General features: G+C 40.8%; 1 protein-coding gene across 1 annotated transcript in view; it reads left to right on the top strand.

Moving 5' to 3' along the window:
* Positions 1-8,598, top strand: part of LOC102167410 (5-formyltetrahydrofolate cyclo-ligase) — a 155,975-nt gene extending 147,377 nt beyond the window's left edge. Inside the window, exon 6 of the transcript XR_002345772.1 lies at positions 7,516-8,598. The gene's annotated coding sequence lies outside the window, so the exon portion shown is untranslated. The remainder of the gene's footprint in view (positions 1-7,515) is intronic.

The following is a 27,609-nucleotide window of genomic DNA, read 5'->3' as shown; positions in this document are numbered from 1 at the left end:
CATGAATGAGCATGTCTAAGACTTAAAGTTATTGGACAGCGGAAGATGTAAAGTAAGAGTATTTTGATTGATCAGTTTTTAGGAGGTTTACACAAGGAATGATTCTCAGTAGACATTACTCATGGATTTTACAGAGGTGGAGTCAAAGGGCCAGGTAAGAATGAGATTTGAAATCAGTCAGACCAGAAAACAAGTGCTAGTTTTACCATTTGGAAGTTCTGTGACCTTGAATGAGATACTTGATTTTGCAGAACTTCAGTTTCTTATTTATAAAATAAGAATAACCTACTTTGTATTGTAAGAATTGCATGAGTTAGTGACTTATATGTGAATGATCTTTGTTCTGCTAGAAACCATCCCCAAATAAGGATTTGTTATTTCTTACAGCTTTATGGGTTGGCAATTTGGTCAGCTCGACTTCAAGTCTTGCTTGGAATCCCTCATTTGACTGTGCTCAACTAGAGCTAGAGAGTCCAAGATGGTCTTACTCACATCTGATCATAGGTGTTGGCTGATGGCTGGGATGCCTTAATTCTTTCCCCATGACCTCTCGGCCTCCAACAGATGGGGCTGAGTCTCTTCACAGCACAGTGGTCTCAGGGTTCCAAGAACAAAAAGAGAAACTGTAAAACTTCTTCAGGGCAAGATGCCAGACCTTGCACAACAACACTTCTGCCATATGCTATGGATCCAAACAAATTATCAGACCAGTCCAGATTCACGGAGAGGCATGTTTTGTTGCAAAGGAGCTGAGAGCAAGGAAGGAGAGTCCCTAGGATCATTAGTATAATTATTTCTCATGCATATTAACATGTGAATATTCTCAGTCTTTCCTGTTTCTGCTACTTCGCCTTTGTCCCAAGTTAATAAAATAATGTCTTTGTATTTTCCAGTTTCATCCATTCCCCTTCTTATAAGATGATTTCTGGCTTCCTTGTCTGATTTTCTGGATATTTGTGATTTAGACTCATGGGAATGATTAGAGATGGAGAAGCAGAAAAATGGGCAGAAAAAGGGAAGAAAAAGGAGACCAGAGCCTGTCCCAGTAGTGGTTGGTTTTCAGTATGTTCTGTGCAGAAATGGAGATGAGGCTGGGATGAGGGACTCTAGAACTGCAGAGGGTATTTGAGACTAAAGAGCAGATGAGGGAATTTTAAGGAGTTCATTTGGAAAGCAAGTAATGAACAGAACTGTTTCAAAATTTCTTTTGACTACTGGATCATATTTCTTTGGGTGTGACTTTGCCTGGAAATCAGGTAACACTGGGTCTTTGAATTTATTTGGGTAAAATACATAAATGACTCTTCAGTACCTAAGACATAGTGGGTACATGCTATAATGACCTAAATTACTTCCGGCGGCCACTTCCCTATTTCTTAGGCTAAACATGATGGTTCTGTTTTCAGGCATTCAGATATTTCTTGCCTCCCCCTCCATTTTTGCCCACCCCTTATGGAGAGATATTTCTTTTGCAAGACCCAAAGTAAAAATCTGGGGCATTGCTGCGAGACATTAAATTCAGGTCTGGCACAAAGGAGTAATTCCATTTTCCCCCTTCTCTATGCATCATTTAAGGCCATAGATCCTGAGGACTCTGTCAAAAATACAAGCAGCACTAGCAGGGAGAAAATTCACAGGCATAGATTTCTGGGACTGCAGAACTACACAGGTCTTGTTCTCATTGTCATGGGTATGTGTATTTCCAAGGTACCCAGTCTCCTATTTTTCTGTATTTTTTGAGGAAGAGCTTTCCTTTTATTTTTCTACTTTGACCACAATATTTGTAGTCATCTTGGGACTATATAAGATAGGCTTGAAGATCCCCCAGAAGTAACAATTTTCTCTTATTTGCAAATGAACCTTTCAGTAGGAGTTTCCAGTTTTATTTTATTTTCACTTTATCACCATATGAAATTATTATATATAACTATTTATTCTCTCATATATTTGCTTTTCTTTTTCCACCTAGAATGTAAGCCTCATGAGGCTTTGTCTTGATCTGTTTTGTTTACCACTGAATTGCCAGCATTGAGAAAACCATCTGTCACAACTGATATTTGTGGAGAGAATAATGGATTCTTCTTCCGAAAAAATTTTTTTCACATGGGAGACTTCTGGCACTACAAAGTATTTCAGAACATAACAGGCTAGGTATCTCTCTTAAATGTCATAAATTTGGAAAACAAAGAGATGAGAGTCAAGCATTGAGGTCCATTCACAATAGACTAGAGCAAAAGATGCAAAGTCATACTAAAAAGACCATTTTTAAGGCTCACAAGATTTGCTATAGCATGATTGAATATACTGACGTAGATTAAAAATATGTCAGAAAACAGGTTGGACAGTGATGGAAATGAACCTTAAAAGACAGTGGACAGGTGAACTCCATTTCCTCATAAACACTCAATATAGGGGAGAAGCCATCCTGGCCGCTGAACTGGACTGTCCCATTCCCACTGAAGGGCTCTCCCTAGTGAGAAGTAGCCCTTACGTCACCCCAGCTGGGTACTGTGGAGGCGCTCCCTCGCTCATCAGCCCTTCAAGTCTTGCCACTTTCTGACGGAACTTAACTTCACACCTGGGTCTGCTTTCTCAAAGAAAGTGTGCAGGTCATGATTACTAGAGGCCTCTGGGCCCCACAGCTCTTCTACTTCTCTGTGTAACACAGCTAATTGGAATTCTGGTGTTTTACATCATTCTCATTATCTTGGTTAATGGGAACCCAACCTTGAACGTCAGATCCATTCTCCACAGAGCGGCAGTTATGGTTCTGAGCCTGCACAGCCAAGGATCAGACCTACCTTTTGGGTTGTTTGCTGTAATGAAAGTCCCCCTGGGAAGGCTCCAAAGACACAGCCACCCTTTTGAGCCACCAGGTATGTTTTGTTGTGGATTACTCCCCTTTAATCCAAACATTTTTAGGAAGAAGTGAAATGGTCTTCGTAACAGACATATGGCATGAATACCACCTGTCTGGAAAACCTCATCCTTCTACCAATGAGGCCAATACTGCTTCAACCATTTCTTGTTTCTTCTTTGAGAATGACCTTCAGGGCCACTTGTGATAGTCTTAGTATTTCATTTAAGTTCCATCACTGAGCTATGCCTTGTGCCAGGTGGAGTGCTAGTCCCTAAGGGCTGTGACACTTAGCAAGAGCCCCTCAGAGACATTGAGCTTAAGGCCCACAGTGAGAGTTCCCAGCCTGGTTAACGACCAATTCACCTGACTTGATTCCAAGTGATTATTTTATTGATTCCAGAGGCTAAATCTGCAACCAAAGGTCACATTTCCCCCCCCACCATTTCAGACATTCTAATAAATCTACTAAAGTCTCAAAGGGTAATTTCTCTCTAATAAATTTATTTTTCCATAGTGGCAGCATCATTAAAATAGGTTTTATAGCTTATCTTCATGGAGGGACATCATAATTCAGATATATAACTCTAGGACCTTGGCTGAAGACAAAGCTTTCCTCAAAAGCCCTTTATGTATATTCCTTCTTAACTCAGTTGTTAGACAGTTTTACTATGAATGTTAGCATTTCCCATTCCTAAGCATAGTCTCGTTTTGCTTACACATGTGAAAAGAGGCTGTTTTATACTCTCAATTCCACTTTTAATATTCAAAAGTCATTTTAAAGTTTCTGAAGGGTGAATGTGGAGACAAGACTTTTGAGAAGAATTTATCCAGTGGTTCTGAGGCCTGGCTGGCATTAAAACCCCCTGGAGGTGCTTTGGAACTACCTGCCCAGGTCCCATCCCAGAGTGATTAAGTCAAAGTCTCTGTTGGTAGTTCCCCAGGTGATTCCAAATTGTGGCCATGGATGTGAGCCATTGTGTTCTAAAACCTGGCCAGGGAGTATCAGCTCTTCCGGGAACTAGAGAGGAGGATCTAAAGGCCCTGAAAACCCAGTTGGCAGCCACTGCTTTCTTACCAAATAGAAACTTCACATGGATGTTCACTAGCCAGGGGTTTCACTGTCTTATGTAGAGCAATGGAATCATCTTGGTTTTCCTGGGTCCAAGGATTTCCCATAATATGCAATTCTTAGTATGAAAACCATGAGAGTCCAGGAAAACTAGGATTGTCACCCTACTCGTGGGTCAACATAAAGCATTTTGAACCCTCTACATTGGAATGAGACAGCCATGACTCTAGTTTCTGAAGTTTTGCTCTTGGATTTCTGAGCTCATCTAGCGCCTCTCCCTTTGATGGACACCCAGACCCATCCTAGTTTCTCTGGCTCATTCATCTAATTGCTATGACAAGGAGTATTCTTGTCTATTTAGAGAATGGCTTTGAGCCTTTATAATTAGGAGGCATCTCCTGCTGACCTGCCCTTGAGCTTGGGTGCCTTTCTTTGGGCCTGACTCTATTGAATGCCCAGTATATGGGGGAAGAGAAGAAAGGTACTAATATTTATGTTGTGTTCTTTACATGATCTTGTTTAATCTGCAGGCTAACCTTATGACATTGGTATATTATTCCTATTTTTTTCAGATACTGAATCTCAGAGAGGTTGGGTCAATTACAAAGGTCAAACTTAGATCTCTACTATTGCAACTCCACATTCTCTGCACAATGTTACCTGTTTCAATTCTTAATAGAGAAGTTATACAGGTAAAAATGCAAATTTCCACTGATTTTGAGGGGGCAGTGGAAAGACAAATTGATATGGAGTTCCCATTGCGGCTCAGTGGTAACAAACCTGACTAGTATCCATGAGGATGCAGGTTCCATCCCTGGCCTCACTCAGTGGGTGGAGAATCTGGTAGTGCTGTGAACTGTGGTGTAGGTTGCACACGGGGCTTGGATCCCGCATTTCTGTGGCTGCGGTGTAGGCTGGCAGCTGTATCTCTGATTTGACCCCTAGCCTGGGAACTTCCATATGCCAAGGGTGTGGCCTAAAAAGACACACACACACACAAAGCCAAAAAAAAGAAGGATAAATTAGTGATCACCCCACTGTTTGTAAGGTAACTCTTTAGATTGCTCCTTACTAGGAGAGTTACTCTGGTGAATGACTGATTATCCTTAATGGGCATAGAAAGAGCACCAAGTAGAATGATTCATTATTGAAAGTTTAGTTTCAGTTCAGATGAATCACATCAGGAAAGTACGAAGTTTTTTGGTTAGTATTTCTAGGAAAACAGCTGGGACGTAAAGACATTCAATGTCGAATATTGCAGCTAGAGAAACTCAGGATTCAAAGCCTGAAGAGGCCACTTTTCTGCTCAGTTCTAATGCCTCTGATCCAGTTTGGAGCAAAATATCCTAGGTAGGTGTCCTGAGGACATGTACAGGCTCCTGGGCTCTGTGAGTGAGAATATCAGGTAGGAAATAGCAAAAGCCCTGGGTGGAGTCAAGTTGGAAATGGTCATCTATGAAGGAGGGGGAGGTGGAATGCACTTCCAAGTGCCCAGGTGATGGGAATCAGTAGTTGAATGGCCCGGTCCCTATGCTCACACACTAGTGAGGGAGAGAGACAAAGGACCGGAACTTGTAACTTACCATGGTGGACTATATCCTGATAAAGGATGGTCTAGTTCCTACAGGAGCTTATAGGAGAGGATTCAGGGAGGGCTTCCCAGAGGAAGTCAGTTGTATGCTGAAATCTGAAGCATGAGTTGGGTTGAAGGTGGTTATGGTCATGGTGGGACTAGATAGAGAATATTCCAGACAGAGAGAACAGCATGTGTAAAAGTTAAAGAGGGTATTTGGGGAAATAAAAAAAAGTTTAGTATAAGTGAACTCTTTCTCTCTCTCTCTCTGAGTGTGTGTGTGTGTGTGTGTGTGTGTGTGTGTGTGTGTGTGTTTGGGGATGGGAAGCAAATCCTGGAGAGAGATGCAGGGGAAAGATTATGCAGGGTTGTAAGCCACATTAAAAAACTCTGAAGTTTATTTTAAGCACAATAAGGAACCATTGATGGGTTTAAAGTAAGGAAACAACAAGATCAGCTTTGATATTTCAAAGGATTATGCTGACTACAGTGCAGACTGAACAAGAGAAAGGCAAGAGTGGTGAGAAGGAGGAGACCAATTAAAAGGTAGCAGCAGAAATCCAATTGTGACATGAAGGCAGCCTAATCAGGATGGTGGCTGTGGAGTTGGAGAGAGGTAGATTAATTCAAGAAACATTTAGGGGTAGAATGGATAGGACTTGGGATGAGGGAGAAGGTGGAAAGAAAGATGACTTGACTATCTGGCCGTCTTTATAGATGAAGGTAGGGTGGAGAAGTTGATAAAGTTGTATTGTGTTTCTGGTGGGTCGTCAAATGGAACCATCAATTAGAAAGTTGCACGTATATGGGTCTTCTGGCCAAGGATGGATTTATGGCTTTGAAAGTCAATGGCGTATGAATATTACTTAGAGCCACAGGTATAGAGAGCACTTGGGGAGTGTATGTTAAAAATATAGGGAAGAGGGGAATTTCTGTTGTGGCTCAGTGGAAATGAATCTGACTAGTATCCATGAGGATGCAGGTTTGATCCCTGGCTTTGCTCAGTGGGTTAAGGATCCAGCATTGCCATGAGCTGTGGTGTTAGTCAAAGATGGAGCTTGGATCTAGTGTTGCTGTGGCTGTCTTGTAGGCTGGTGGCTACAGCTCTGGTTCGACCCCTAGGCTTGGAACCTCCATATGCTGCTGGTGTGGGCCTAAAAAGACAAAAAAAAAAAAAAAAAAAAAAGAATAGGGAAGAGGGCCTAGACAGAACTCTGGAGTTACCAACATGTAAGATCCGAGCAGAGGATGAGGGGCTCCAGAAGAAGACTAGGAAGGAATGTTAGAAGAAAACCAAGAAATCATGGTGTCATGAAATCCAAGATAAGAAGGTACTGTAAGAAGGAGGAAATAGAAGACCCCAGAGCTGCAAAAAGATCAACCTAGGTAAGAACTGAGGAATGTCCATTGGATTTGGCACAAAGAGGTTTCTGCTGACCTGGGTGAAGCAGATTTGGAGATGGGGGCAACAGCCAGATTACAGTAGGCTGAAATTTCAAGGTAGGAGTGGAAGTGGGTACAGTAAGGGTGCACCTCCTTTTTTAAGAAGCTGGGCTGTGAAGGGAATGCAAGAGGGTGGCAGCTGGAGGGACACGTGGAGTTGAGGGAGGATTTTGTGGTGATGCTGATAGTGAAGGTGAGAAATGCTTGGGACCTGACTGAAGGGAACCAATCTGGAGAGATGGGGAGGGGGACTGTTGACATAGGGAGGCGATCAGGGGAGGGGTATGGATTACACAAAAGAAGGGGCTCACCCTTGGGCAGATGGGACAGGTGGGAAGGAGAATGGACCAAGTATAGGCGCAAGTGCTGGTGATTTTGGCAGCAGAAAGCTGAAGGAAGATGAGTTTCATTTTCTCTGATGGAGGACGTGAGATGAGACTAGTTGTCAAAAGTGTGGCAAAGAGTAGAAGGACTGAGAAAGAACAAGGTTTCATAGCAGCTATGGAGAAAGCAGATAGGACAAAGGGAGACATAAATGGCCTTTCAACAATTCTTTTTTATTTCTTCTAGTGTTTTTGAGCCTGGAAAGATAAATAAAAGGAATTGAATTCTCTTTGTATTCCCAAGAAATCAGCAATAAACTTTACATCTGCTTCTGGAAATCTATCCGTTGAAATCAAGGTCAAACTGAGGACAGTGTACAAGGTCTCATAAAAGCAAATGTTCTCAAATAACAGACATCATATCACCTAAAGACGTTGGGATATTAAAAACAGGACTGTCTTTTGGGGACACTTTAATTCTTTAACCAAAAAAAGGGAAATCAAACCTTTCATATTGGGTGATGCATCTAATGAATGTCAAATACTCTAATCATAATGGCCGCTTCAGAGACAAGTATTACTATCATGTCCTTTTACAGACGAGGAAACTGAGGCATAGAAAATTTACTCAAGAGCAACAATTTTTTTTTTTTTTTTTTGCCACCCTGGCTCCCAGGCCAGAGACAGAACCGAAACCACAGCAGCAGCCTGGATTGTTGCAGTGACAACACTGGATCCTTAACCCACTGCACCACATGGGAACTCCCAAGGCCAACTATCTTTAAGAGACAAATCCAGGATATGAACTAAGTCCCAGATCTTTCCATTATAAAATATCCATTCAGTGTATTTGATATGGGGAGGGTAGGGGGAAATCCCTGGTTTCTATGCTTGTTTTCGCGCCCTGTAAGCTGTATTTTTCCTTTACATTTAATGAGCCATTTTATGATTAGATTTCTCAACAGTTGATTAAGCATGAATAAATTCGAATATGTCGATGTAAGCTGTTTTTAAGTCTTAGAAGATTTTCTCAGGAATTATTTCTTCAACCAAAAAAAAAAAAAATGAACTATTCAAAAATGATATGGGAACAATTGGCTATCCATATGGAAGACAATCAAATTAGACCCCTCACTTACACCATACATCAAAATAAATTCCAGAGGGACTCAAGTGCTAAATGAATAAAGCCAAACCACAAAGTTATAGATGAAAATGAAAGATTATTTATAACCTAGAGATGGAAAGGTCTTCCCACACAAGATGCAAACTCAGAAGCTGTAAAAGAAAAGATTGATAGACTTGATTACATGTATGAGGATGCAATTACAGCATTGTTGATAACGGTGAAAAATTAGAAACAATCTAAAGATCCCTTAATAAGGAGCTATTTAAATACATATTGAACATTTACATTATGGAGAAGTAATGTGCCTAGCAGTTAAAAGCATGGCTTTCTGATGCCAGCCTGTCTGGGATTGAATCTCATCTCCACGACTTAACTAGCAGTGCGTCCCTCGGGAAAATTACCTATATTCCTCGATTTCCTCATGTATAAATTAAGCACAAGGATTTTCTTTATCTCATAGGCTTATTGTGAGGATTAAGTGAATTAATCATTTAAAGCACTTTGAATAGATCCTTACCTAATACTTACCTCCATCTAAGTATTAGCTTCATTATCATGTAGCACTTAAAAAAGAATGAGGCAGGCCAATGGGTAGCGATTCGGTACCATCTCAGGCTGTTATTAAGAAAATGGGAGAATATTCTATAGAGTGTGGCTCCATTTTAATAAGAATATGTTCATATTTACATATGCATGGATGAAGAGGAGTAATGAGAAAGACTGGAAGAGAGCAACCCACTGAACAATGAATGGTGGTTGCCTCCAGGGTTTGGAGAGGACTAGTCACTTTTTATGCTTCCTCATTTTGTTTTACTTCATTCCTTCGCAAAGACAATGAGATTACACATTTTGTGTTAAGGGAGAAAAGGAAGGAAGGAGGGATAATGAGGGGAAGGGAAGAAAGACATTTTTAATACTCTCTGCTTTCAAGATAGGGTAAACCTAACAGCACAAAAACACAAACACCCACGGCATGGGGCCCTGCCCCCTCATCTCCTGACACAATTCTGAGTCTTAGAAGTGAGCCATGTGGCACAGAAACCTGGGAAGGAGAAGAGGGAAAAGACTGTAAGGGGTAGGGCCACACCTGTGGTCCAAATGCTCTTTATGACTAATGGAAAAATCAAATCTAGACAGCTCATGCATAAACCCAGGCATGAATTCAAATGGAATATTGAGTTACATTTTGAATAAATCAATTCTTTTTTTTTTTCTCAGACCAATGATGCTCTCTTTAACAACATCTTTCCAGATTTGAGCATGTTTTAAACAAGAAGAGGCGCTTTCTCATGTTTCCAGGCTATCCACAGAAAATAGGAGGGTTGTTTGCGCTCATGTGTCTATGTGTATGTGTTTAGCCCCTCTGATATATTGCCTTGGCCAGTCATTTTCCTCTTATCACCATAGAAGAGACATAATTTAGAGACGCAAACTCATTAGATGAGAAGAACCCAGGGCTGGGGGTTAGGAAATCTGACTGGTCCTTTCCCCAGTTACATCAGTTGTTTGTGTGTCCTTGAGCAAATTACTGAGTTCTTTAGCTGTATAATGTGAAGATTAGATGGTACTGTTAGTCTCTTCCAGCTTCCAAAATCCCAAGAGTTGCTGTGCATTTTTTTTTTAAAAAACAACAACAACAACAAAGTAATCACTCTCCAGAATGATTGCAATGAGAAACCGTTTGCTTCTTGTTAGGTGGTATATTTGACAATTAATAAAGGTATAGTATCAGTGTGCAGGGTAGGGTCTGTAGAGGAGGTATTATTTAGAAGAATATTCTTTCTCTGGTGAATAGTCCTGACATCCTTGTCAAATATTAGTTGACTATAGACATATGGATGTATTTCTGGACTCTCAATTCTATTCTATTTTGTTGATCTGTATGCCTATCCTGTACCAGTACCACATCTCTTGATTACTGTTTCTCTGTACTAAGTTTTGAAATTGGAATGATGAGTTTCCCATAAGAAATTCAGAAAGAGCTTGTTAATTTACATAAAGAAGTCAACTGGGATTCTGACAGGAACTGCATTGAATCTGGAGATCAATTTGAATCTCCTTTAATTTCTTTCAACATTTTGTTGTTTTTGAGTATATGTTTTTCATTTCCTTGGTTAAATTTACTCTAAGTGTTTCATTCTTTTCTGTGCTACTATAAATAGATTTGTTTTCTTAATGTTATTTTTGCATTGTTCATTGCAAGTGTACATAAATACCATTGATTTTTGTATATTGATTTAGTGTCCTGCAACTGAATATATTTATTAGTTCTAGTAGTTTTTTTTTTTTAATCCTCCAGAATTTTCTATGTATAGTATTATGTCATATGGAAATAGAAATAGTTTTATTTCTTTTCCAATCTGGATGCCCTTTCATTTCTTTTTCTTGCCTAATTTCCCTGACTAGAATCTCCAGTACAATGTTGAATGCAAATGGTATGAGTGGACTTTGTTTTGTTCTTGATCTTAAGGTTAAAACATTCAGTCTTTAACCACTAAGTATGATGTTAACTGTGGGGTTTTTTGCAGATACTTCATACTTATTTCTTTTTCCCTTTTCCTTCCTCCCTCCACCCCTCCCTCCCTCTCTCTTCCCTCCCACCTTCCTTACTTCCTGCCTTCCTTCCTCTTTATTCCTTCCCTCCTTTCCTTTCTTTTTTTGGTGCTAGTATAAATGGTATTGTTTTTTATTTCAAATTCCAATTGTTCATTTTTTTGGCCATGCCCATGGCATGCAGAAGTCCCTTGGCCAGGGATCAAACCCACACCACAGCAGCAATCTGAGCTATAGCAATGACAATGCAAGGTCCTTAACCCACTAAGCCACCTGGTAACTCCTCCAATTGTTTGTTGTTGGTATGCAGGAAAGCAATTAACATTCCCATCAGCAATGTACTAGAATTCCAATTTTCCACATCTTCACCTTGTATTCTATACTAACCTTGTATCCTATATCCTTGCTCTCATTATTTATTAGTTTTGAGAGGTTTTTTTTGGTCAGTTCTTTGGCATTTTCTACACAGATAATTGTGTTATAAGTTAACAAAGAATTTCACTTCTTCTTTCCAATCTGTATATATTTTATATCTTTTTCTCATCTTTCTCTTTAACTAGGACTTTCAGTATGACCCTGAATGAGAGAGATAAAAGAGGACATCCTTGTCTTATTCCTGAACTTGGGGGAAAAGCATCTAGTTTCTCAGTAGGAAGAATATAGATTTTCTATAAATGTTCTTTATCACATTGAAAAAGTCTCCCTCTAGTCCTAGTTTTCAGAGAGTTTAAAAAAATTTTTATCATGAACAGGTGTTGAATTTTTATCAAGTGCTTTTTCTGCATCTATTGATAAGATCATGTAACTTTTCTTCTTTACCTTGTTAACGTGGTAGATTATATGCATTGATTTTTGGCTGTCAAAAGAGCCTAACATTGGATTAAATTCAACTTGGTCATAGCTTATAATTATTTTATATATTATTAGATTCAATTTGCTATTATTTTTGCATCACTGTTCCTGAGAGATATTAGACTGCAGCTTTTCTTTCTTGTAACATCTTTGTCTAGTTTTGGTATTAGGGTAATGCTGGCTGCATAGAGTTAAGATGTGTTCACTCCTCCTCTAGTTTTTGGAAGCAATTGTAGAGAACTAGTAACTTTTCTTCCTTAAATACTCAGTAGTATTAGGCCAGTGAAGCCATCAGGGCTGGTGCTTTCTTCTTCCACTTTTTCTTTTTTCTATTTTTTTCCTTTTGCTTTTTATGGCCACATGCAGTATATGGAAGTTCCTAGGCTAGGGGCCGAATGGTGGTGTAGGCTGGTGTACCTGCCAGCCTACACCACAGCCACAGAAACATGGGATCCAAGCTGCATCTGCAACCTATACCACAGCTCATGGCAACACCAGATCCCTAATCCGCTGAACAAGACCAGGGATCAAACCCGAGTCCTCATGGATCCTAGTCAGATTCATTGCCACTGAGCCCCAGTGGGAACTTCTGGGCTGGTGCTTTCTATTTTGGAATTTTAATTATTGATTCAACTTTAAAAATAGATATGGACCTGTAGTAATCTATTTTTCCTTGTGTGAGTTTTTGGCAGTATGTATATTTTAAGGAATTGTTGTATTTCATCTATGCTATTAAATTTGTGGGTATAAAACTGTTCAAAAAATTAGTATTCTTTTATTATCGTTTTAGTATCCCTGGAATCAATAGTGATGGACCCCTCTTTCATTTCTGATATTAATGATTCATGTGTTCTTTATTTTCAGCCTGGCTAGAGGTTTTTCAATTTTATTGATCTTTCAAAGAACCAGATTTTGGTTTCATAAATTTTCTCTATTGATTTCTAGTTTTTAATTTCAGTGACTCCTGCTCTAATTTTTGATATTTATTTTTTTTCTGCTTCCTTTAGGCTTCTTTCTATTACTCTTCTTTCTATATCCTAGGGTAGAAGCTCAAATGAGTGATTTTGGATCTTCTTTTCTGTTGTATGCATTTGGTGCTATGAATTTTCCTCTAAGCAGTGCTTTCACTGCATCCTGCAAATTTGTGTAAGTTGCATTTTCATTTTCATTTAAGTCAAAATATTTTTATTTTTCTTGAAACTTCTTTGATTCATGTTTTGTTTATAAATGCATTGTTTAATCTCTAAAGCTGGGTTTGCAGGCTACTGGTTTTTAAGAGCACTATGGTGCTGGGATGAGGAATGGGGAGGTTAGGGTATAGGGCAAATTAAATGCCATAAAGTTTGCTATTCTTACTTAAATCCAGCTCTTTTAAAAAAGTAAATGCTCTTCAGATTTTTGCATTCTCCTGGTTAAAATTAGAGTTTTGAAAAATTAGGCATTTTTTGCCTGTGTTCTTTCTTACTTTTATGAAGAATGGGAGGAGAGAACTTTTGAAGTCCTTAGTCCACTATTTTCACTGATGTTCTTAACACATTTTTTTTTTTGTCTTTTATCTTTTTTTTTTAGGGCCGAAACTTGGCATATGGAGGTTCCCAAGCTAGGGGTCGAATCGGAGATACAGCTGCCAGCCTAAACCACAGCCATAGCAATGCCAGATCCAAGCTGAGTCTGTGACCTACACCACAACTCACAGCAAAGCCAGATCCTTAACCCACTGAGCGAGGCAGGGATAGAACCCAAAACCTCATGGTTCCTAGTCAGATTCATTTCCACTGTACCATGATGGAACTCCTCTTAACACTTTTCAGTGTGCATATTTGTCCTCCATCTTTTTTGGTGGAGCGTCTATTCAAGCCTTTTGCTAATTTTTGTATTTGGTTGCTTATTTCCTTTTTGTTGAGCTTTCTTAAATAAACTTTATTTTGGAAAAAGTTTAGATTTACAGGAAAGTTGCAGAAGAAGTACAGAATATTGCCTTGTAACTTTCATCCAGTTTCACTTTTGTTAAAAAATTTCATCACCTTGGTATATTTGTCAAAACATAAGTAATCAACATTAATACATCATGATTATCTAAACTTCAGACTTTATTTAGATTTCCTGTGATTGAGTTTTGAGAGTTTTTTAATTACTCTGGGTGGAAACTTCTGTTAGATAGTAATTGGCAAATGTTTTCTCTCAGTCTCCCAGTCTGTAGTGTTTCATTCGCTTTAACCCTATACTTTTATTTTTAAGATGTCAGCAAAAAGAGTATTTGAGTGGTACCATTTTCATTTTATTCTTTGTATTTCTCTTTGACCAACATAAATCTTTTAAATAAAATAACCAAAAATACTGTTCCAAAATATCATGCTCGGTTTAACTTGAAAAATTTGAGTTAAAAAAGTTAAAGCTTTATGCAAAAGTTTTGTTTTTGTTTTTCTGTTATTTTTGACTGAAAAATCCCCAGTGTATTAATCTCTTTTTTAATGTAAGAAATAAGTCTTAAAATTCAGGCTGCAGTTGTGGCACAATATTACTACTCGAGGACCACACACTTTTGACAGTGGTAAATAAACTTGGTTCAATACCTGAGATTGCAAAGTCAAGTTAAATAATGACTGAAACATCACAACTGAACTATCAGTGCATACAATTTATGCTTCTTTGCAAGTGTGAAGCTATTGATTGTTAATTATTCAGGCTTGGAAATCTTCTGCCTGCCCTACCATATCTGTGGACCCAAATGTCAGGTCACTGTTAGAATTTTATGTCTATCTTGAACTCAGAGAATGGATATCAACTGTTTCAGAGGCTAAATAACTAGGGAGACCCGAGGAGCCTCCAGCCACACACCCAGCGATGCATTCAGCCCTGAGCAGGTGTAGTCAGTATCTTTTCTCTGTCCCATCTTAGCTGTGTCTTCATCTAGTTCCCTGCCCACAGAAGCCTACCTTCCTCCCTCTGTCTGTCCCTATTGTCTTTCTAGGTTCCTAGATGTCATTTCTGTCACAGTAGCCCTGGTAATTTTTGATAATGTTCTCAATGGCAGAAAGCTGGCAATCTCTGTGAATAGTTGGAGAGCAATGAAGAAAATGCTGAGGAACCCAGAAGAGGGATGGGCATTGAAACCTGGCAGAGATGACGTTTGCTATATATCCTGCGCACTGTAGGGGGCATCTGTCACCCTGAGTATGGGGTTGGGATGAGCACCAGAGGGGAGGTCAGGATGCCTGGAGTTTTTAGCTGGCACTGGCTTCAATTCACTGTGTGCCTTAGGCAGGGGTAAAGGGCTGGGGAGCAAGGAGCTCACTCTTTCTCTCTGGGTTCAGTTTTCTCATCTGTAAAATGGTGCTAGTGGAGGGGCTGGAATTCTTGATCCTCAGGGATCTTTCAAGCTCTCATGGTCTAGGACAGTGGTCTTCAAACATTTTTGCTCATATACCTCTAAATGACCTCTTGAAAAACGATGACTCTGAACATTATAAGTCAGTATCTAAAATTTTGCATTTTCTATTTAAATAATAGTAAACGTGATTTAAAATATGCTGTAAAACTGACAGTTTTAAAGTGAGAATTCTTATATCTAAAGATGGATCTAAAGAAATCTAAATGTCATAATGATATGAGACCCCCCTCATCCATGGCGTACCAAGCCAGGGATTGAATTGGAGCTGCAGCCGTGACCTACACCACAGCTGCAGCAACACTGGATCCTTTAACCCACTGTGGGGGGCCAGAGATTGAACCCATGCCTCCACAGCAAGCCAAGCTGCTGCAGCCAAATTCTTAACCCAATATGCCACAGCGAGAACTCGCCTTATCTCTTTTTAATAGATGGAAATACTGAGGAGACTTGTTCATATAAAAAAAAGAGTGCACAGAAATGGAATTTTGCTATGTCACTGATACTTAATACTTTGCATACCTTTGGAGTTATTTACCAGAAATTACACTGATTTATTAGCAAGATTATTTTTGATTTTATTGAAAGCAAATAATTAGTAACCATTTGGCTTGGAAAAGGATTTGTTACCCACTCAGAGAGTCATTTACTTTATCAATTACGGAAGTATATAGAAAAGGCCTTTACAATATTATAAATTATCTATTAATAATCCAGATTATTCTTTTGCTTAGAGACATCTTACTTAACCAGATACAGTTTTAAAATTGTTGGGAGTATCAACATATTGTTAATGACTTCCACTTTTGCTGAGATGATCTTTTTTGATGTATTATTTTTGATTACCATGTGCTTTGATGTCATCAAAATATTGGAACTATACGTTTGGTTTATTAAATATATGTAAAATATCTGTCATATCATGTATTTGGCAAAGTTAATCCTCACTGTAAAACTAATCAGTCAAATTATTCTTGCTTTCTGTTAGGATAAACCTCTGATTTTTTTTCAATTCAATCAAACATGCTAACAAGGATTTCAAGAACTATTATAAATACACTGGAAAAAATTATAGCACCCATTTTGCAAGATAGACAATAAAAGCAGTCAACTCAGGATTAAAATGATGCAGAACTAATGTAATTAATTCATTCATTTTATAATGTTGTAAAAACAGGATCCTAAATCAACATGTAGTTTCTCTTTATCGAATTTCTGATCTGCACAATGTTATATGTCTGCAAAGGGACATTTATAAAATAAATCTGGTAAATGTGTATGTGTAGGTGAATCAAACATTGGTTTTCTGCCTTGGAAAACAATTAAATAAGAGTCAGATATGAAGATGAAAAGTAACACTGCTAATTTTATGACCACGCCTTTTCCCTCTATGTTAGATGAGAGAGGAAAGCGAAATACCACTAAAAACTAATCAGCATGATGCAATTCTTTCTTTTTTGCTGATAGGAGGTGGAAAGTACTAAGCATTTTTTATGTTGAAATATGAGGTGAGCTCAGGACCACCTGGGGTTCCTCAATTCTACCGTGATACCTTCTGGGTGGGGGTGACAGACAGCGGAACTCAGTCTTGATACCCCCCTGGTCTGAAGGGACTTGGAGCAGGGTACAGGGACTCTCCAGGACCTGGGGGCAGGGCATGGCACTGGATGCCCTGGAAGATGTCTGTGAGCAGCTTTGAGCAAGGTGGCCGGGTCTTCCAGTTGGAGGACCAGAGGCGGCAAAGGTGTGGAGAATGGATCCTGCCTCCAGCATCTCCTCACCCAGTTCTCTTTGCAGGATTTTCTCCTGCTCCTTGATTGTCTTCTGTGTATTTTCTTTCCTTAGCAATCACTCTAAACGTCCTATCCTCCTCTCCCTCTGTTTACCTCGGACTGGACATTCTTAGTCAGTCTGCAGCTTCAGTGGCTGGCCAGCTGCCTGTGAACTTGGTCCAGAGCCCGAAACCCATTCTTATTCCCTTCCACCCCTCCTTTCCAGAAAGCGATTCATCTCACATGGCAGGCTGTTTCCCAGCAGATTCAGAGTCGTAGAGACTTCTCTGCTCCTGGCTACCAGTCTCCAGAAGGCACACGTGTCCCCCACCCCTTCTGGGATCAGTGCAGCCCTGTGCTCTGCAGGCTTCAGCACACCCACCTGATCTCCTGCTTAAGAATCCAAAGTGCTTCGTACAGTCTGGTTACACATGCACTCTGACACGTGGCCAGGTTTCTTCCTCTTTGCCTTTTCTTCCTCCTCTTCCCTCTCCCAATTTCTTTTCCTTCTCCACCTCCTCCTCTTCTTCCTCCCCTCGTTTTCTTTTTCTCCTTCTCCTTCTTCATTGGCCAGTCCACAGGGCCCGGACTGGCATCTGTAGTCTCCCCATGGCCCTTTATGCTGTGGTCCAAAGCCTGTAAACCAGAGGCCAAATACCCAAGTTAGCCTGCAGACATCTTTTACTAGGCCTGCAAAATATTGGTCCTCGCAGTATTTAAATGTATTAAAAATTTATCACCAGAGTTCCCTTGTGACTCAGAGTTAAGGACCCAACATCACCACAATAGCTCGAGTTGCTGCTGTGGCATAGCCTCGATCCCTGGCCTGGGAACTTCAGCATGCCATGGGTGTGGCCAAAAAAATTTTCTTTAAATTCACCACCAATCTTTGAAAATAAGATCTCACATGAAATTCAGAACCTCTTCTGTCTGTTGAAGAAACAGATTTGCCAGCTTTGGGCCACATTCTATCAGCAGGAGCAAAGCATCAGCTGCCTGTTTAGCCATAGTCTCCACCACTCCTTACTGTGTCCCGATGCCGATGCCAAGATTAGCAGGGCTGTGCTGTGCTGTGGCTCCTCCCACAGCCCGTTGTTCTCTGTGGTCTCAGCAGCCAGCCTCTATAGACATTTGAGTTTACAACCTTTAACTCCAGATATAATAAAGAGAGTTTCTGTTCCTAGGATTTGTCCTGTGATCTTTTTCACCTCCAGGCCCTTGCCTATGCTGTCTTTCTGTCTGGATCCTCATTGTCATCTTTTGACCTGACTAGTTCCTGAGCATCATTTCAGATGTCACTTCCACAGGAAACCTGCCTTGGTTCTCTGATTTTTGGGTTAAGTGCCCTCCCTGAGAACTTTCATCCTTCTAAGAACTCATCTCTGTCACTCTGTATTAGAAGGCCCATCTTTTCCTCCCCTAGATTTAGGGCACTTTTTAAGGTAGGGATGTGTATTATTTACCTTAAGGTTGGTGGCAGGCAAACCATGGCCCACAGAGGAAATCTAGCATATGGCTTATTTATGTACAGGCCTCACGCTAAGCCTGGTTATTACATTTTTCAAGAGCCATTAAAAAAAAAAAAAAAGCAGTGTATGTGAGAGAGACCATATGTGGCCTGCAAAGCTTAAAATATTTATTATCTGAACCTTTACAGAAAAAGTTGGTTGATATCTGCCCTAACTTACCGTCTGGTCCCACATAGTAACCTGAATAAGTGGTAATGAATAGACACCTAGTGTCCTGTACCTTGTATCCTTATTAATACACGTGGACTTGAGATTCTGACTGGAGAGGAGAGATAAGGATATTATATAGCCTATCAATATGTGGTTACTAAAACTCACCTTTTTACCTGTGCCAGCATGAGCATCCCCCACCGTACTTCCCCTCCCCATATAAGTGCCACTCCCCACAACACATCTGTATTTATAGCCGTCTCCTGTGAGCAGCCTACATGATGCGATGTGATGAGAGAGATTGAGAGACTGAGAAAAAGGACACTTTAGATTTAGCCCTTGTCTCCCTCTCTGACAAACTGTACCACTCTCCCCCTCCTGAACTTACAGGATTTCTCCGAGGAGCTTTCTGTTTCTCTCATACTCAGCCATTCCAAGCTTGTTCTAGCCACAGGACCTTTGCACTTGCTCTTCCCTCTGCAGAGTGCTCTTCTTTCAGATCCCTGCTGACTTTCCTTCAACATTTAGATTATAGCTCAAATATCGTCTAGTCAGAGAATCTTCCCTCCATCACATCGCCCTGCTTTATCTTCAGGGTTTTATCATAGTTCACCATCTGATGTTTTCTCATTTCTTTATCTATTTATCCTCTCTCTCTCTCCACAAATAATGTAAGGTTTATTAAAGTAGTCACAGAGTTTGCTTTGCTTACTTGCCGTATCCCCAGCACTTAGACCTGTGCCTGGCATGTGACCCATTCTCAAGAAGAGATTTTGAAAGAAATACAATTAGTTAGGAAACCAAGTGCATGATATTCGTGTCAGCTTCTTTGCTGCAGAGCTCTTCAAGGACTGAACCTGAGAGTCAAGCCTCTGACTCAAGAAAAATGAAAACATCATGTGGTCAATGACCACAGTATTACAGCCTGGCTGATTTTCGAAGCGTGAGCCTTGTATCTGGGGAAAACAGGTGTCTTCGAGAATAAGCCACACATGTGGATGTGAGACAAGACCACGTCCCACATGGCAGGAAATCCTGAGAGCCCAGGTTACTGAACACCAGGAATGAGGCTCTTGGGGGAAGCTCTGAATTAATGAGCAGCTCTGGCTGGCAGGCTGGCAGGCTGCTCACTTCCAGCACAAACATCAAACCCTCTAGCAGATAAACAACTTTAATTAAATGAAAAAGGCTGGTAATGTTTGCTGGTCAGCTAGGGCATGAAGCATTCTCAAGGCCCTTAAAGACTTGCGGGGTGGGGAGGGGGCTACTTTGATAATTACCTTAGGGTCACTCCTCCATCCAGGGCTGACTTCAACTCAAACCCTGGGTCTCCTTTGTTAAAATGAATAGACATTTCTCCAAAGAAGATATACAGATGGCCAGCAAACACATGAAAAAATGCTCAACATCGCTGGTTATAAGAGAAATGCAAATCAAAACTACCATGAGATACCACCTCACACCAGTCAGAATGGCCATCATTAATAAGTCCACAAATAACAAGTGCTGGAGGGGCTGTGGAGAAAAGGGAACCCTCCTGCACTGTTGGTGGGAATGTAAACTGGTACAGCCACTATGGAGAACAGTTTGGAGGTACCTTAGAAATCTATACATAGAACTTCCATATGACCCCGCAATCCCACTCTTGGGCATCTATCCGGACAAAACTCTACTTAAAAGAGACACATGCACTCGCATGTTCATTGCAGCACTATTCACAATAGCCAGGACATGGAAACAACCCAAATGTCCATCGACAGAGGATTGGATTCAGAAGATGTGGTATATATACACAATGGAATCCTACTCAGCCATAAAAAAGAATGACATAATGCCATTTGCAGCAACATGGATGGAACTAGAGACTCTCATACTGAGTGAAATGAGCCAGAAAGACAAAGGCAAATACCATATGATATCACTTATAACTGGAATCTTATATCCAGCACAAATGAACATCTCCTCAGCAAAGAAAATCATGGACTTGGAGAAAAGACTTGTGGCTGCCTGATGGGAAGGGGAGGGAGTGGGAGGGATCGGGAGCTTGGGCTTATCAGACACAACTTAGAATAGATTTACAAGGAGATCCTGCTGAATAGCATTGAGAACTTTGTCTAGATACTCATGTTGCAACAGAAGAAAAGGTGGGGAAAAAATGTAATTGTAATGTATACATGTAAGGATAACTTGATCCCCTTGCTGTACAGTGGGAAAATAAAAAAAAAAGAAAGAAAGAAAGATAATTCTGCATAATCAAAAGTTCTACTGTTCTCCAGAAACAAATTCCTGAGAAAAACATTTTTCCACTAGAAAACCTGTAAAGATAGGTAAGAGTATACAGAATCTCATTCAAGGAATAGATAGATGTAATCAGTTGGTACTAATTTCACTGACTTGGATATTTAGTACCAAGTTAGCACTTCTTTTTTTTTTTTTTTTTTTTTTTTTTTTTTTTGTCTTTTTGCCTTTTCTAGGGCCACTCCCATGGCATACGGAGGTTCCCAGGTTAGGGGTCTTATCGGAGCTGTAGCTGCCAGCCTACACCAGAGCCACAGCAATGTGGGATCCGACCCACATCTGCAAACTACACCACACCTCATGGCAACGCAGGGATCCTTAACCCACTGAGCAAGGCCAGGGATCGAACCAGAAACCTCATGGTTCCTAGTCGGATTCGTTAACCACTGAGCCATAACGGGGTCTTAACTGGGAAAACCCACCATTGCTTGACGTTCTTTCAGCTCATTTTTGTCATGGCTGTTTCTGTTTCATCTCATTCTCTTGGGCACCTAGCTAAAAGTTGCCTACCAGCAAGGAACCCAGCAGCGGAAATAGGCATCAACCTATGGGTTTGATATAATGATACATCTCCTTCAGATGCAGGGATGGCAACAGGTGTACGTAAGCGGAAATTGCATAAAGACTCATAGGTAGGTTTAGGCAGATCCTTTCATGCAGGTTGGCCTCAGATCAGAACTGGGTAAGGTAGAGAAGATAATTCCCTGTGGACAGTAAGTCAGTATTACCAAGACCATGCCTGAGAGACACAGCTGAGAAATCAACCGAAGAGAGGACTTAGTTGGAACCAGTCAGCTTCTTCTTGGTTTCTAGGCTTCATTCATTCATTCTATTATTATTATTTTATATGGCTATTATATTGCTGACACAAGAAGAGGCTCTGGGATCGGGAGAAGGATCAGTCTCTGCTCCCCGAGGGCTCCTGGTGGGGCAAGTCTAGAGGCAGATGATGATCTGAAGCATGGGAAGTACCATGTCGAGCAACTGGTGACAGACTGAAGTCTGTCTGTCTCTGGCCTCTTTGGCTTCCTTCTTCCTTTGAGGAGGACCTTGGTTCCCTGGCCTTTTTGACTCTGCACGACACACCTCCCAACACCACTCCTTTCTTCCTGTGTTCAATCTAGAGGGAGGCTAGACCCAGAGACACAGAGATGAGTAAGCAGGTCTTGTCGTCTGCAAACTCTAGTGGCTGGTGAAAGCAGGCCATGTGGCAAATGATTCGATACGAAATCCGTCCTTAATACCAGTCTCTGCTGAGTGTGTCTGTGACTCCTGGGGTGCTTCAAAAATCTAGATGATTAGCCCTCAGCCCTAGTCTTTGATTCCATAGCTTGTGCAGAAGTTGAGGAATTTTTTTTTAGTCTGCTTTCGTGACTCCAATGGGCAGTCAGGTCTGGGAGGAGGCCCTGGACAAACAGAGCTAATAGAGGGGCTGGATAGGGGAGAGCCGTCGGCCCTCCGAGGGCTCACAGAGGGATTGAACTTTCTACCAGTTATGGTTCTGATGAAGGAAGAGCAGCAGAGCTATAGGACCACATGGTACCGTGCATGGGAAGATGATGTCCAGGGTGTTGAGGAAACTGGGAGTGGCAAGAGTGAAGAAAGGAGTGATAAAAGCTGGACTTGGGCAAGGGAGATGGATGGACTGAGAAGCTTCTTCATCCAAGGGCTCAATACGGTTTGGCTTTGATACTATGGGAAAGGCAGTGATGTGATCATTCTGAGTTTGGAAACACAGCGCTGCTGGCAGTATGGCAAAGGACCTAGAAGAGTGGGACTAGAGGTACAAGGACTGTCTTTAATATCTATTTCTGTCTAACAAATACCCCAAGCCTATTGGCTTAACACAAGAGCCAATTCATTTCCTCCTGTTGCTGTGGGTCAGGCATCCAGGCAGGGTTGGGCTGGATAGTTCTGTTCACTGGCATTGGCTACACTTTAGCTGATGGTTGAACTTGGCTGGAAGGTCTCGTTCTGCTGTCTGGCCCTTCAGTACTCCTTCATGAAGCCTCTCCAGAGGGAAGGGGGTTGCTTGGAATTCTTCACAGGATAGTGGTTTCAGGGTAGTCAGATTTCTTACATGGAAACTGGCCTCTGGAGGGAGGATTCCAAGTGGCAAAGGTGAAAATCATAGCTCTCTTAAGGCCCAGCCTGGAGAGTTACTTTTGCTACATTCATCAACTGAAACAAGTCCCAGGGCCAGCTCAGATTCAAGGGGAGGAAAATAGACTCTACCTGCACCCACCATGCAGGATAGTCAAAGTCATAATAGACTCTACTTGTACCCATCATGCAGGAGAATCAAGGGCATAATAGACTCTACCTGCACCTGCCGTGCAGGAGAGTCAAGGTCATATTGCATATAAGCATAAGGGATGGGAGAGATTGGTGCAGCTGCCTTGGTGAACCCCATCTGTCATAGGGACTAGTCATCTTTCAGACAAGAGATAAGGAAGCCTGAAGCATGGCAGGAGCAATAGGGATGGAAAAGGATGCCTCTGAGAGAGATTTCAGGGGTTGGATTGATATGACCTCTTTCCTGAGTGGATTGAATGAAGAATGAATGATTCTTGAGTTCCTGGTCGACATGAGCAGCTCCATCCATGAGAAAAGGCGAGATCCGTAGGCATGCGAGTCTGGCACAAGCTGAGGCTGGCCTGTGACATGCTCGCATAGGCATTTGGAGCTCAGGAGAGAGATGTAGCTTAAAGATGCGAGCAGTCACTGGAGTTGAAACCTTAGGTAGGGATAAATCTGACGTACCTACATTTTCCTTTTTCAAATTTTCATCAGCTTTATTAATGTCAAGGGCAGATTCTTCTTTTTGGTCAGTTATGCCTTTTTCTACATTTTGCATCCCGGTCGGGGGCAAAATGACACAAGCCATAAGCACAATCCAGAGGAGGGGGAGGTCTTCCCTTCACAGTGGATCCGAAGCTTCTGCTTCCTCTGCTCCCCCAGCCATGCCTTTGGCTTCAAGGAAGCAGCTCTTCTGCAATTAGCTATCTTTTCTATTCCCCCATCTGGCATCGCAACGTGTAAAATCAGAAGCATGAATCAGGTCTCAACTTAGTGATTGGGAAAAACACTGTAAAAGTTTTTGTTCTCTTTTTGTTGTTTTTGTTTTGTTTTGTTTTTTAGGGCTGCACCCGAGGCCTATGGAAGTTCCCAGACTAGGGGTCCAATCGGAGCTACAGCTGCTGGCCTACACCACAGCCACAGCAATGCCATATCTGAGCCTCATCTGCAATCTACACCACAGCTCACAGCAACACCGAATCCTTAACCCACTGAGTGAGGCCAGGGATCGAACCCGCAATCTCATGGTTCCTAGTCGGATTCTTTTCCACTGTACCACCACGGGAACTCCTATAAAAGTTATTTTTAAAAACCATTTAAAAATATCTCCTCTGAAATGGCTTCCAGAGGGAGGAGAAACTCATTTCAAACAAATAATAGAAGCATTTCCTTTTGAGTTGTTTTGTTTATTCATTTTACTCCTGACACAGTTAAAGTTTCTAAGGTCTGATTTTGAAAGATCATCTTCTCAGGTGGCAGGGAGACTACGCCCAGAAAAAGATCTTGACCAAAAATAACCACACAGAGAGGCTACCTGGGAGGAAAGGGGAGTGTAGAGGTTGGCTGGTCCAAAGAACCACTAGGAGCTTCTGTTTTTTCAGGTTATGCTTAGTCCATGGAATACATGTATTCAAAACAGCAAAAATGAAACTTCCCTTCTAATTGAATCTCAGTATTTTGATACCATATTTTGCATGGTTTCTATGATAAAATGGAAATTTCTATCCTGGGGAAAAACAAACACTGATTGCAAGATATAGTTATTTAAGGAAGTCATAAAATAGCAGCCATGTTTTAGGTAAAGATGGTAGAATGAAGTCAGCTGTAGAAATGTCCCCCTTCCTAATATCTGACCATGTTAGTAAAAAATAGCAAAACCACCAAAAAGGAAAGCAGGAAGTGGTACCATGTAAAGTAGTACTATTTCATGTCCCAACTTTTTTTAAAGAAATGTTCCTCAGAAAGAATTCAGAGTTATTGGCAAGACTCCATGTGGGTCTTCATACCACCTCTACCTTTCCTCAAAAGTGTACTAGGGAAAGAAGATCAACTTGTTAAAAAATCTTGAGAATTTTTTCTCAGATCTCAGACATGAGGAGGTGAGTGAGATACGTGGAGGAAACATGAAGGAAAATCTTCAAAGGAATGAACCTCATTTCCCAGTCTTTACAGTGTCCTAGGATGTCATATGACGCACAGAACAAAATCCAGGAATTGCCATTGTTTAGGGCTCTCCGCTAGATTTGGGCATTTAATAGAGCATTTTAAATTAAAGGCAATGAACCAGGACATTTTACAGAATCTTGAAGGCGTTGCCTTCTCTCCCCGCCTCTCCTCCCAAACCCTGTGGTTATAGAAAGAACAACAGAGCACATTTATGGCTGCAAAGGAAGCCAAGCACATGTCATGTTAAAGTAAACATGACATGTAGAAAATCACTCCCTAACTATAAATAATAAAAATAATGTTTTCAGAGTTCCCGTTATGGCTCAGCAGTTAACGAACCAGACTGGTATCCATGAGGACGTGGGTTTGATCCCTGGTCTCACTCAGTGGGTTAAGGATCCGGCATTACAGCGAGCTGTGGTGTAGGTTGCAGGTACAGCTCGAATCCCGCATTGCTGTGACTGTGGTATAGGCCGGTGGCTACAGCTCAGATTCGACCCCTAGCCTGGGAACCTCCATATGCCATGGGTGTGGCCCTAAAAAAAAATGTTTTCACTGGAGGGTGTTAGGGTGCTGTGCTAAGTGATAGAAGGCGGACAGAGAGGACAAATACTGTGTGCTATCACTTATGTGTGGAATCTAAAAAAATAAAAAGAAAAGTTGAACTCATAGAAACAGAGTAGAAAAGTAGTTGCTGGGACATAGGATGGGTGGGGAAGTAGCGAGAGGTTGGTAGAAGGGCGCAGACTTTCAGTTATAGGATGAACAACGTCGAGGACCTAATGTAAACCATTCATAAAAAAAAAGAAAATATATACATGGCAATGGATGTGTTAATTAACTGGTTGGGGGAATCCTTTCACAAAGTATATGTATATCAAATCATTACGTTACACACTTTAAATATCTTACCATTTTATCCTTCACTTATACCTCAACGAAGCTGAAAAAACAATGAATTTTATTAAAATAATACAGAAAAAGGTAAGATTATTATTGCAAGTCAAAGATTGATGACATAGTCTGCAAATGAGGATTACCTAAGGTAAAGATTACTGGAGAGTATTTTATTCTAAAGATCTTAATAAAACTGTGACTTCCATAACATAAGTGTTTGACAACTGATTTTTAAAAAGAATAAAATGAAAAAGTAGAGATAACCAAAACAGTTGGATTACATAACTAATAACTAAATTAAAATTAACAAGGACTGGAATAGACACGCTGAAAATTGAATCGGCAACATGGAAGAAAGGCTTGAGTGAGGGCGGAGAAGAGTCAAAGATAAAAGCAATTCAAGAAGGACTAATCCACAGAAATGATCGATAAAGATGTCCCAACATCAAATGAATTCTGTGCCAGAAAGTAGAGAATATATGATGTGGAAACAAACGACACACAACAACAGGGCCAAAAATGTCACTGAAGAAAAACTTCCCTGAAATAAGTCGGAACCTCAGATGCAGATTGAAAGAGCCCACCATGTTCCGGGAAAAATGATAGGAGATGTTAGAATTTGCTGGATACCGGTTGTTAGTTTATACACTAAAAAAAAAGAAGAAAGATCTCTCCAAGTATCTAGGCAGAAAAAGCAAGATACTCACAAAGGAAAACATCCGGCCGACCTCAGACATTTCCACAGCAAAATCCAATGCCAGAATCCAATGAAACAGTGTCTAGGCTCAAGAGGAGTGAGGGTTTGATCCAGAAATTTTATACCAGCCAGATATCATCCTTCAGGTAAGAAGACCGTATGTGGAAATGCTCAAATGAGAATTATAGTACACACGAGCTTTTCATGGGAGCAAAGAACAGTAAAAACAACTCAACTATAATATCAAGGCAACAGAGTCACAAAAGGAGAACCTGTGTAAGAGAACTAGATGGCCATTTAGAGATGGAAGTCAGTGGAGTGGTATCTATAGAATGCTGAGCAAAAGAAAATGCAACAGAGGAGTCTTATGTGTCATCAAGTGGTCTTTAGAGTATGTGAGCAAAGGTCTTTCGGGGATCTCTGAATAAAATATATGTGAGCAGAAAACCTAACTGACAGTGAAATCAAGCCAACCAAGACATTAAGTACAAACAAACACAGCCTGAAGAAGGAAAAAAACTGAGGGGTCCTTTTATTGTAGGCATTATAGAGACAGAGCCAAATATAAGATTTATAAACCTAGGAAAAGTAAAACATAACTAACAAAATCTGAATTTCAAGTTGCAGAGGAGTGAAGAGGCTGAGAATATGAAACAGAGTGTTAAATGAGACTCATTATATCCCCAAGGCTAAGAGTGAAATAATAGGTGCCATGTTTCCCCATGCTTCAAAGTTGGGTGCTGACCCTTTGGAGGAAGTGGCCCGAAACAGGTTCCTTTGTCTCTTAGTCCATCACTCTCCTGTAGAATATAAAAGGGTGAATGTGGAAAG

Source organism: Sus scrofa, chromosome 7, assembly GCF_000003025.6.
Source record: "Sus scrofa isolate TJ Tabasco breed Duroc chromosome 7, Sscrofa11.1, whole genome shotgun sequence".
In the NCBI taxonomy this organism is placed as follows: Eukaryota; Metazoa; Chordata; class Mammalia; order Artiodactyla; family Suidae; genus Sus; species Sus scrofa.
Note: the sequence above shows the minus strand (reverse complement) of the source record. Positions and strands in the feature narration are given on the sequence as shown.